At 41.3% G+C, this 11,989-nt stretch overlaps 1 long non-coding RNA gene across 1 annotated transcript in view; it reads right to left on the reverse strand.

The window, feature by feature from the left end:
- The window catches only part of LOC106147127, a 40,757-nt gene extending 33,231 nt beyond the window's left edge, over positions 1 to 7,526 (reverse strand). The window contains exon 1 of the long non-coding RNA XR_001231885.1: positions 7,392 to 7,526. This is a non-coding gene — a long non-coding RNA (uncharacterized LOC106147127). The remainder of the gene's footprint in view (positions 1 to 7,391) is intronic.
- Between the last annotated feature and the right edge of the window lie 4,463 nt (positions 7,527 to 11,989).

Raw genomic sequence — 11,989 nt, forward strand, 5'->3', positions numbered from 1 at the left:
ACTACTTCTCAAACTCTTTAATGAAATTAAAAAAGAATCAATACTCCCAAATTCATTCCTGGAAGCAAGCGTTACCCTGATACCAAAACCAGAGCAGGATCCAACCAAAACAAGAGAACTATAGGACAATCTCCCTAATGAGCATAGACACGAAAATGCTCACTAAGATACTGGTAAACAGAGTGCAATAAATCATCAAGAAGATTAAACACCATGACTAAGTGGGATTTATCACAGGTGTGCAGGGATGATTTAACATATGCAAATCAATAAACGCAGTACATCATAATAACAGAGCCAAGGACAAAAACTATATGATTATCTCAATAGACACAGAAAAAGCATCTGATGAAGTCCAATACCCATTCATGATAGAAACCCTATAGAAAATTGGAATAGATGACTTTTATCTCAATGTTATAAAAGCCATCTATGACAAATCAATGGCCAATATCATACTACATGGAAACAAAACAAAAATTTCCACTATTACTCTTATTCAATATACTTTTAGAAACATTAGCTAGAGCAATTACATGAGAGGAATAAATAAAAGGAATAAAAACAGAGAAGGAAGAAGTTATATTATTATTATTACTTGCAGATGACATGATACTCTATGTGGAAGACCCCAGAAACTTCACCAAAAGACTTTTCAATTTAATAACCAAATTCAGTAGTATAGCTAGATATGAAATCAACACTCAAAAATCAATAGCATTCCTGTACACAAATAACAATCTCAGTAAGACAGAAATTAGGGAAACAACATCTTTCACAATAGCATCCAAAAAATAAAATACTTAGGAATCAATCTAATGAAGGAAGCAAAAAACTTTTACACTGAAAACTACAGTACTCTGAAAAATGAGATAAAAAAGGATATCAGGAAATGGAAAGATATCCTTTATTTTTGGGTAAGAAGAACCAATATAGTCAAAATGTCCATGTTTCCAAAATTGGTATATAGATTTAATGCCATTGTAATCAAAATTCCAATAGCATATCTGGCAGAATTAGAGAAAAAAAATTCTAAAATTCCTTTGGAACCAGAAGAGACCTAGAATATCAAAAACAATTCTGGGCAACAAAGGCAAAGCCAGGAGCATCACAATCCCTGACTTGAAATTATACTTCAAAGGTACTGTGATAAAAACAGCATGGCATGGCAGAAAAACAGAACCAAGTTTCAGTGGCAAAGATTAGAATATGCAGATACAACTCCAATCACACTCAGCCACCTTATCTTTAAAGGAGCCAAACAACTTCACTGGAAGAACAATAGCCCTTTTAATAAATGGTGCTAGAAAAACTGGCTTTCCACATGCCAAAGATTAAAACTAGACCCATATCTTTCACAATGTACCAAACTAAAATCAAAATGGATCAAAGATCTCAATGTTAAAAGAGAAACACTAAATTTGCTGAAAGACAATAGGTAGAACTCTTGAAGACATTGGTGTAAGCAAAGTCTTTATGAACAAAACCCTGATTGCCCAGAAACTATCATAAAGGATCAACAACTGGAATGTCATCTTATTAAAAAGCTTTAATTTTAATTTAAGAAATTAATTTAAGAAATTTAAATTAAAAAGTTTTTTTTTTTTCACAGAAAGGAACACCAACAGAGTAAAGAGACAACCTCCAATGTGTGAAAAAAATTTTTTCCAACTGTTCCTCAGATAAAGGATTCATATCTAGAATATATAAAGGACTAAAAAAATCAGATTCTGCAAAGTGTAAAGACCCAATCAAAAAATGGGCATCTGAAATGAATAGAAACTTCTCAGTTGAAGAAGAAGAAATGGTAGATAAACACATGAAAAATGTTCAACATCACTGGTCATTCAAGAGATGCAAATTAACACTGAGATTCCATTTCACCCCAGAAAGAATGACTGTTATCAAGAAATCAACCAATAACAAATTCTGGCAGGGCTGTGGGAAAGAAAGAACCCTTCTGCACTGTTAGTGGGAGTGTAGACTAGGGCAACTACTGGGGAAGTCAGTGTGGAGATCCCTCAGAACACTAAAACTAGAGCTTCCATTTGACCCAGCTGTTCCCCTTCTTGGTCTCTTCCCACGATACCACAATGCATTACGTGCATCCATGTTTATAGGAGGACAGTTTGCAATAGCTAAATGTCAGAAACAGCCCAAATGCCCATCAACCAGTGAGTGGATAAAGAAGATGTGATTTTTTTCTAATGCAATAGAGTACTACTCTGTCATAAAGAAGGATAAACTTGAGACATTTCTAGCTAAATGGATACACCTTTAGACCATACTCTTAAGTGAAATAAATTGGACATGCACAATTAAATACCACATAGTATCTCTGGTATGAGAGATACTATGAAAGGGTAAGTAAGGACCAAAATGTATAATAGATAATGGGAAATGGGAAGAAAATGTTTAAATGAGAAAGGGAACAGGGAAGAAAGGAGAGGGAAAGGAAGGAAGGGATAAGAAAAAAAAAAGAAAATAGGAGGAAAAAATGGAAGCAAAGCTTTTCTTAAATAAGGAAGTGAAGGGGGGTGAAAGAGGGGAAGAGAATGGGAAAAAAAAGAAGCAAGACATGTACAGGTACAAATTCCCTGTGATAGATGTTATTACTATGTATATCTAACATGTACCAATAAAATAGAAAAATGATCTGTGTACTAAAAGAAAAAGATTAGCATCTATTTAAAAATAATATTCAATATGAAAATTAAAAACCTCATATTTTTGGTTACTGAATACCTAAATTTTGACTACCGAATTTCTTTTTTGTATTGAATCATGGATACAAAGGGCAGCTAGAATTCTGCGCCACAGGCATACCAGAATTTTAGTTTCAGAAGGAACAGTAATGGTCATGTTGCCAAAACCTGCTGCATCATAGATAAGGCACGCAGAGGTTAAATGAATGACCAAAGGAAGGGACAAATCCAGGGCTAGAATCTAGGGCCTTTTCCATTATCCTGGGCTTGATCTAGGGTCAGCAGTATCTAAGTCTCTGCACACACAGTTCTGTAGTTTTATCAATGAAGCCAGATAGAGTTACAGCACTTGCTCTCTCATTCATACCAATGAGATCATCTGAGGTCACAATATTTCTGTTTCCAAAGCTTTGTTGATCAGTACATCAGTAAAATGCTATTTAACTATAGGAAGTAGGGAAACTTTAGAAATGAGTAATTGGCTGCTGAGGTGAAGGAAAAAAGACAAGGTTATCTGAGTTGGCTGAACTTTCATCAGCCAGCACATATAACCTTACAAAGAAGAGAAGTCAAGGGACCAATGAGATCACTCTATGATCTTCTCCTCCAAATCGAGCTTTCTTTGAGGGATACTAAATGTAAAGCTACTTAATCCCACAGTGGAGTTGTTTGGGAATGGCAGAAAAGGTACTTGGAAATTACTTTAGCAAAGGATTCACTTTCAGATGACTGGATGTACCATACTTCAAACTATTCAGGTTGGCTGAGCAAGGCCCTGAATTTTTATCAACTCCCTTTAATTAATCTTGTCCAAAGTCCTATGGTGAGGTGGATGAACTATCAAACATTAAACAGTGGAATTGCACACCAGGTGGCTTTTCCCAAACACCCCCAATCTCAATTAAAGAGCTGTATTTGGTTTGGGTTTCCTCAAATGGTGCTCTTGTTAACACTCATCAAACACAGGAAAAATAAAACGGCAATTTAACTGTGCCCACAGTGTGAAAGGCTTGTGCAAATAATCAGCACATTTCTAACTGGTTAGTAATAGGCAGAGTGCAAAAAAACAAATGACCAGATTTATACCACTGGGCAGGTCTGAGAGCAACATTACAGCTGAAATATATTCATTTACAATTTAAAGCAAGCCTTTCAGTGAATAATGGTTTACATAATAGTGAGAGCGCTTGTGCGGCACAACTGGGACCCGTTTACAATGTGTTAACCAAATAATGCGTGTTTACAAAAGATTTAGAGTTTGTTTTTGGAGAAAGGAATCATGGTGCCCATGCCAACAAAAGCAGAGCAGTGTGTACAGTTAGTAAATCTTTTCTTAGCTGCAAAATTAGTGTCAAGTTGCTTGAGCCCCATAAACTATGTCAGTGTAAGTCACTCATTAAGTTGATGTGTGAAGGTGGTATTCTTAAACAGCAGGTTGCTCCATTCTGATTTTTTTTAATCAGCCAAATAATGAGCTGAGGGTAGACTTGCTTAACCAGGCCAAGGAGAAAAGAAAGTGGAATCATCTTGAAAGGGCCATCCTGGGTTTAATAGCTTACAACAGAACCCTAAGCAGGGCTTCATGGTTCAGCAATTCGTAAAAGCCTTGTCTGCTTCTCCAAAGCTTACCGGTGACGGCTGAGGCCTGAGCGCTCCCAATGAGGACTGATTTACAGCCCTGAAGGGCTTTGCCGGGACAAAGGAGGGCCAGGGTTCTTGAGCGCTTTCTGTATTTTTTAGATCCCAGAAGATGATGTGGTTCTGTGATAGGAATCTCTCACACTTTGCCACTGACATAAACGGGTCACAGTGCCTGCACAAGCTTACGCAGGTGTCAGGAGCAGTCCCTCTCTTTCTTTCTAGGTTAGAGTCAGATTTTATGGAGTCAGGCTATCTAATTGAACACACGCCATGTGCTCAGACCCAAACAGAGTGTATTAAAAATGAAACAGAAGGGGCCAGGTCTGTCTCATGCTAATGCTGATACAGGGACAAGGTTCAGACATCACTTCAATACAAAATGAGTTCTACTCCTCTACACTGACAAAGGTCTATCTTTCGGGGGGAGGAGGAAATGTTGAAAATAAAGCACACACGTACATATACACACAGATCTAGTTTGATGCCAGATGTATCTGCTGTGAAGCAATATGTGGGATAAATAGGCAAAGTCAGGTGAGTTCAAGTCTCCTGGCAGCCTGATTTAAAGCAGGGCTACACAAACCAGAGCCCCGTCCAGATCTCGGGAAAGTGAATTATATGTAATAACACTTACAGTTTCCTAGTACTATTAGATTTGCCTTCTTACATAAATGCTTAAGTTATGATAAAAAACAGGGCCATGTCAGTTCCTTTCAGTCTCAGCACATTTGCTATTAGCATAAGAAATGCTGCTTATGGCAGAGCTAGTCGGGCTTGAAATTTCTGAATTAATGGATTTGATTTCCTCTTGAGACAAACCATCAGCCTTGCAGTAATGGAAATAGATATAGTTGGTAAAACAAATAAAAAGCTGGCATGCAGATAAAATGGGTTTCAGTTTAAAATAGTAATGTTGTAATTGAAGTGAACAATTACAGGGTTGCTCCTAGGCACAAAAGAAATACCATGAAAATGAAGTAATGTTTTTGTTAAGTATAGTCATTTCGTGAAAATGTAGAGCTGCAGATGTCATTGTCTGCCAAAGGGAAAACTATACTTATTCTTCTATACAAAGATCATTTAATAACATTTGGCTAATTTTAATAATAATCGCTAATATTAACCCTATATTTCATCAGGAGTTTGAAGACAAAGGCGCCTCGCCCCCGCCCTGTTCTTTCCCTTGCGTTGGTGCAGAGCCAAGGCGAGCACGTTCCCGTAAAGCGCTGTTGGCAGTGAACTCAGCAGTCCCCACCCCCGCACCAGCCTCCCTCTTTTTTTAATGTCTTATTTCTCTTTCTTTGTCAGGCATCTGTTATCAGAAATGGAGCTTGTTAGCCGGCAATTGAAGGTACAGGAGGGAGTGAGAATAAAAAGGGAACGGAGAGTAAGAACCCCAGGACAGGGAAGCGGGCCCTGGAATGTTCACATCTGATCCTCTTTGCAGTTTTTTCTTGGTCTGTTTCAACTTGTCTGTGAACCATGTGAAAGTCAGAACAGAAACTTCCATTTTTAGAACTTGAACTCTTTTCATGTTCGTATACACACCAACCGAGGCAGCCAAGGCCACAGGATGTCACCAGAAACAGAAGTGTCTCGTCGACTCTGAAAAGGCAGTGACACAAATGCGCTGGAACAAAGTGCTCAGCTGGGTCCTGGCCCTCCCTCAGCCCTCCCCGCTCCGCCGTTTTATTGCAGCGCAGGAAGAGACGCGTCCTGTGTTTCCTCCTCAGGTTGTAGTAATTAAAACAATATTGGAGCTCTGTGAAATTTTCTTTGGAAATACACACGCTTTGTTCCCTGCAAGGCTGCCTGGCGCACACAGCCTGTTTGTCTGGTTTGGCATCTTTATCCAAGGGAAGTGCTTTTCCCCACTGAGGCCGATATCTTTTGTTGTTGTTGTTACTGTTTTGGTATTACAACCCTGAGGAAGCGCAGAGGAATGAGGAAATGAAAGTCCTGCACACCCCCCCCACCGCCCCGCCCCAACAAAGGGCTGAGCTGTGACTTTTTAAGAGAAAAGGTTAAATCCATCGGCTGCGTCTTGCAGAGAGACTGGAGCAGGACCTCTTCCTTCGCCCTCCGCCAGTTGGAGGAATCTGTTTCCCGGGGCAGCTACCTGTGCAGTCACAGGTGACCTCCAGCCGGCCGAGCTCTGGTGACTCTCCCTTCCCGCTGCCGGAGTGCAGCTCCCGCCCGAACAGATGTACCGGGCGCGGAAGACGGCTCCATAGTGGGGGAAGCAGCCTGTCTACATATGTCACGTTAGAGCCTCGCGCGGAGATTTTACTGCTTTCTTCACACTCTCGCACTTGCATAAATACACCCACGCGGTGCGGGCCAGCTCCCCAGACTCCCGGGCGTTTCTCTTCCATTAGGAGACATTTTAAAACAAATTAGCACCCTCCCCCAAAGCCTATTGGCCTAAATGTGTTTATTACTTTGTTTGCTGTTTTTAAAACTCCTTCTAATGGCTTACAACAAGACCGGGGAGTTCCTGCAGAATTAAGTGTACCCTTATCTGGTGAGGAATATACGCATCTGACAAAGACTTAAATCTTTTTTTTTCTCCTCTTGACACAGTGCCGGGTGACACATAAATGTACTTTTTTCTTTTGACAGAGTAATAAAAATCTCATTATCTCTGAATAGGCAGCAATTTCGTTATCTAATCTTTTTACCAAAAGGTTAGTTAATTAATCAGAAACAAATCCTGATTATTATTTCAATAGAATTAGAAAGACAAATCACCCGAGTGCGGCTACACGGGGCCGGCCTGCGGTTTCACCTGCTCATTGCCATGCAGGCCCCGTGGCTGTCGGGCACCTCCCAGCACCGTCTTGGAGAGGCAGCCAGCAGATGGCTGCTTGAGCGGCCAGCCTGCCTCTGCTCTAATGCCTGTGATCCCATTACCTCACTGAATCCGTTACCAGGGTAACTGCTAAATTGCTGTGAAAGGCATGGTAATAAAGTAACCTGTCACATTGGCAATAAAAGGAGCAGAATTTTCCTGTTCACTGAACTTTGCAGCTCATCAATACTCACTTGATGGAGAAATTCACCACTACTCCTGGGTCAGCCACAGGAATCTTTCCATAAGGCTTCTGAAATGCAAAGGAAAGTTCATGTAAACACAAGGAAGAGGGAATTAGAAGCTGCATTCTTAGCTGCATGGACAGAATGCACTCTGTCTTCTGTGGAAGGGTGATGGGGCTCCAAGAACATCAGATTGTTCCCTTGGTTGTTGTTGTTTTTAATTTAAACCATGGTAGATAAAAATAACCTTTGCTAGTGAAAGACAGCTGTGATTAATTCAAGACCAGGAAACAAAGCACAAGGAAAAAAATTCCTTGTTCCTAAAATCTGCCTTTCTTTTCCAGATGCTATCTTGTTGGCTGTTTTCATTAAAAGGTCATGGTACTCAAAAAATGATTTGGAGTTCAAAAAGAAGATGAATAGCACGCTCTAGCTTTCACAAGCGTGAGGAGTTGAAAACAACCCCCGCTCCACCCCAACAGACCCCGTCGGATCTAACTGCAAAGAGATTAATGTGTGCACAGTGTATGGCATGGCTGAGGCCCCCTCCTCCTGTACACGCCTTTCAAGGGTTTCTGTGTCATGAATTCTGGCAGTGACATTACCAGGTGTGAGATTTGCTACATTTAATTGAGGTTCTTTGAGGTAAGAAATTTGAATAGCCAAATACTCTCAGCACGAAACTATAAGAATAAGAAATAAGTAGAGAAACCCATTTACCTCAATTACATTTTGCAGCCAGACTTATGAACATACATGGAAAGTGGGGAGTATCTATCTAGCCCTCATTATTAGGCATTTGCAGACTTCACGCTTTTGACTCCATTTGGTGTTATCATTAATTAGGCAGTATTAACCTTTGAATACTTTAGACCTTGCCCATTGGAATAACTTCAGGCCTGCTTCTTTTTCTCCCTCCCTCCCTTTGACTTGCAAGTGCTTATAGCTTGTTATTAAAAAGCCCACAGTACTTCTCTGAGCAGCTTGCAGCGGAGATGAACCATACTTCTAATGGTTGCTGCACCCCAGGAGAAGAGGTGGTTCCAAGCAGGTGCTCACACAGGGTTACTGCAGAGTTCCACTGCTGGCCACACCGGACAGGGCCTTCCAGGGGTATATTAGACACCATGTTGCTTCTATGAATGAGGTAACAGTGTGCTGTACAAAGAAAGTGAATGAGTTCCCAGTCAGAACAAGAAAATGAGGGATATGGCATCATGCTACTCATTTTTCTCTAAAAAATTGAAAGTACTTTCTATCTCACTGAAAGTAATTATCGAATATGGGCTTACAATATGCAAACACACACACATGCACACATATACATACAATGTGATTGGGACTTTTGCATTTGACTGTTAATATTTACAGCACTCTTCACAATTGCACTTATGTCTTTTGCATGCTGTTCAGGTTCCTCAGTAGAGAAGCAACAAGCAGAATTACAGAGGGAACTATTCAGGAACAACTGCAGGTCACTGATGATAGGCACCTGTCCTTGGAAGGTTTTCTGTGGGTGAGAGCAGAATCTCAACCTGTGCCAGGGATTAGCCAACTAAATTTGGAGGAATAACTAGTATAAAATATCACCCAAAGGAACTGCTAGACCACAGATTAAGGGCTTCAATACCTACGGGGCTGAGAGGATGACATGAATGTGTGAAGAGGACTGGATGTGAGCAAATGGAGCACAGTGTTTCTGTGACCCACGAACAATCAATTTCCTCTTTGAAGAGGGATTATTATTTAATTCCCATCCCATGATCCTTTGTAGCTATGGGGAATCCTCTTTCCTAGATGTTTAGCTTTTCAATACAGCCCTCAAACCAGAAATTTTATTAGGAATGTCAACTATTTTGGTTTGTTTTTAGAAATTTCAATTTTTAAAGTTCAATTACATCAGTTTCCTGAGGCTGACGTACAAATGTGCCACAGACTAGATGGTTTAAACAGCAGAAATTTGGTTTCTCAAAGTTCTGGAGGCTAGACATCTGAGATCAAGGTGTCCTGGGACTGTTTCTTTGGAGGCCTTTTCTCCATGACTCGTAAGTGTCTGTCTTCTCTCTTTGTCTTCACGTGGGCTTTCCTCAGTGTCTGTGTCTTAATTTCTTACTATTAATGGACACTGATCATATGAATGAACCTATGATTTAAGTGCCTCTTTGAAGACCCTATCTCTAAATACATTCATGTTCCAGGGCAATAACAATGACGTGGTGACTGCATTGTGAAAGGCACAGTTGTGAGCCTTTTTGATTTATTAACTTACTAAATTCTCACAGAATATTTATAAAGTGGGTATTATTGTTATTCCTATCTCACAGATGGTACATTGCTGTGATTTGAATACATTCTGTCCTTTCTGAAGCTTATATTAGAGGTTAAGCCCCCTGGTGAGGTATTACGGTAGAAATTTAATCTGACTATACTGTTCAGAGTTGAGGCCTTGGGAGGTGATTAAGATTAGATGAGGTCATCAATATGGAGCCCCCATTACTGAGTGCTGGTGAATTCTGGTGACTGTAAAAGGGTAGAAGGAGGGAGGGAAGGGAAGGAGACACAGAGAAAGGGGGAAGAAGAGAGGCAGAGAGATAGAAAAAGAAGAAAAGGAAGAAGGAGGAGGAGGAGGAGGGAGAGAGGAGGGATTATACGCCTCCACACACATACATGCTCATATTCTCTGTCTTTCTTGACACAATACCTGCAGCTGCTGTGGGACTCTGCCAGTAAGAGGGCCAGTGTTAGAGGAAGCTCCTCAACCTGGGATCAGATCTTGGGCTAAAACAGTTTTTTCTTTATACCTAGTCTTTGGCACTGTCCTGTGAGCAACAGAGCATGGACAAATGTAGAAAATTGGTATCAAGAAGTAGGGCCGGGGCTAGTACTGTATACGAAACATGTGGGCAAGGCTTTGGAAATAAGGAACAGGTAGAAATTAAAAGAATTTGGAGAAGCAGCCAGCAAAATCCTAGGATGCTGTCAGAGGAGTGTTGTGAGGCCTTAAAAGATGAGGAGACTGGGGAACTAAGAGGAGGAGATGGAAATAAGGATTCTATTGGAGTTTTGAAAAAGGCCATCTTTGCTACATTATCGCAAAGAACTTGGATGTACCTATGGAAGGTCAAGTTCAAATATAATGGTTTAGTTTATTTGGCAGAAGAAATGTCTTGAGAGAAAAGTATCCAGACACAGCATGGTTGTTATGTATATTTTGAGTCAGATTTACAGTGAGACGCGGGAACAAAAGGAAACAAAAGTGGGAGATTTGGATATCCAAAGGCTGGCCAGAGAAAAGTGCACAGGAGTGTGGCTGGGCCTCACTTTCCACTGAAGGAAGAGGTTCCCAGTCACTTTTCAAGGGGAAAAGGGACAGAGCCCAGAGCGTATCTCAAGTTTGCAATGCTTCTTCTCCCATCAGATTCCCAGATGTCTAAAAGGGCAGAATTATTTCAAAGAAACCTAGGGCTCTCTCTGCAGACTTCTTGCCAAGAGCCAGCATAAGATGCTACTTATTTTCTGGGGAAAAGCTCTGCAGCTAGTCAGAGTTCAATCTACTCCAGAAAATGCTCTTGTCAATGGTGGACGTTAGTGTTGCCTGGGGCCCTGGTTCTGCAGATATACGGAATGTAAGAGTTACAGGGGGCTTGCTGGCTTTTGTCAAGATATCCAAGAAGGTCTGGAATATCAGTGGGAAGTTCCTTAGTGGGTCTGAGCCCTGCAGCAGGCCTCCAGTGGGCAGTGCTTAGCAGAGCTGTGAGAGGGAGCCACAGCGAGGACCCAGAAAGGTGAAGAAACCAGCAACCTGCAGGTGCTGCCAAGAAGCATGCAAAGCCCCCCTGCCACCTCAAGAGTGATCCTGTGAGCTGTGGTCCCCAAAGCCATAGGGTGGGGTTCCCGTGTTCTCGAGGGCCGACTCCTCCCAGCAGCATGCGCAGGGCATTGGACTTGAGCTGTAATGTGCACCTTCCTGGATTTTGGTCTTGCTTTAGACCGATCACTCATTTTTCCTCGCCCACGTCTCCCTGTAGCAACAGGAATGTTCACACTGTACCTTTTTCTCTGTTGCATCTTCCAAGTATGTAATTTCTCTTTAAACAGGGCCTCATAGCTAAATGATTTTTCCTGGAGTCTCAGATGAGACTTTTGACTTGGACTTTTGAATGATGTATCTATAAGTTAAGATTTGGGACCTATATGGATGGAATGAAGACATTTTGCACTATGAGAGGGACATGAACTTTAGGGGCCAGGGCGTAGCACCGTGTTTGATGAGGTTTGGATGTGTTTTCTCAGTGCTCGCATGTAGAAAGCTGGACTGCTGGTCTGGCACTTTAGGCAGACCGGTTAAGTGGAGCCAAGTGGGGACTGGGCCACTGGGGTTCCTCTGGGCATGGATTAAGGTAGCTCTAACACAGCCCTGAGTTGGCTCTTGCAAGAGGTTTCTATAAACGAAGAATTCCTTGGGCACTTTAACTCCCTGTTAGGTGAAATGATCTCTTTCTCATGTGGTCTTTTGCATGGTAATGACTTCCACTATGAGCTATCACCCAAACCAGGATGACACTTCTGTCATGCTCTCAAACTCCCAGAACAAAGAGGTAAAGAGA

The sequence above is a fragment of the Chinchilla lanigera genome, unplaced genomic scaffold, assembly GCF_000276665.1.
Source record: "Chinchilla lanigera isolate Chin_1 unplaced genomic scaffold, ChiLan1.0 scaffold00120, whole genome shotgun sequence".
Taxonomy (NCBI): Eukaryota; Metazoa; Chordata; class Mammalia; order Rodentia; family Chinchillidae; genus Chinchilla; species Chinchilla lanigera.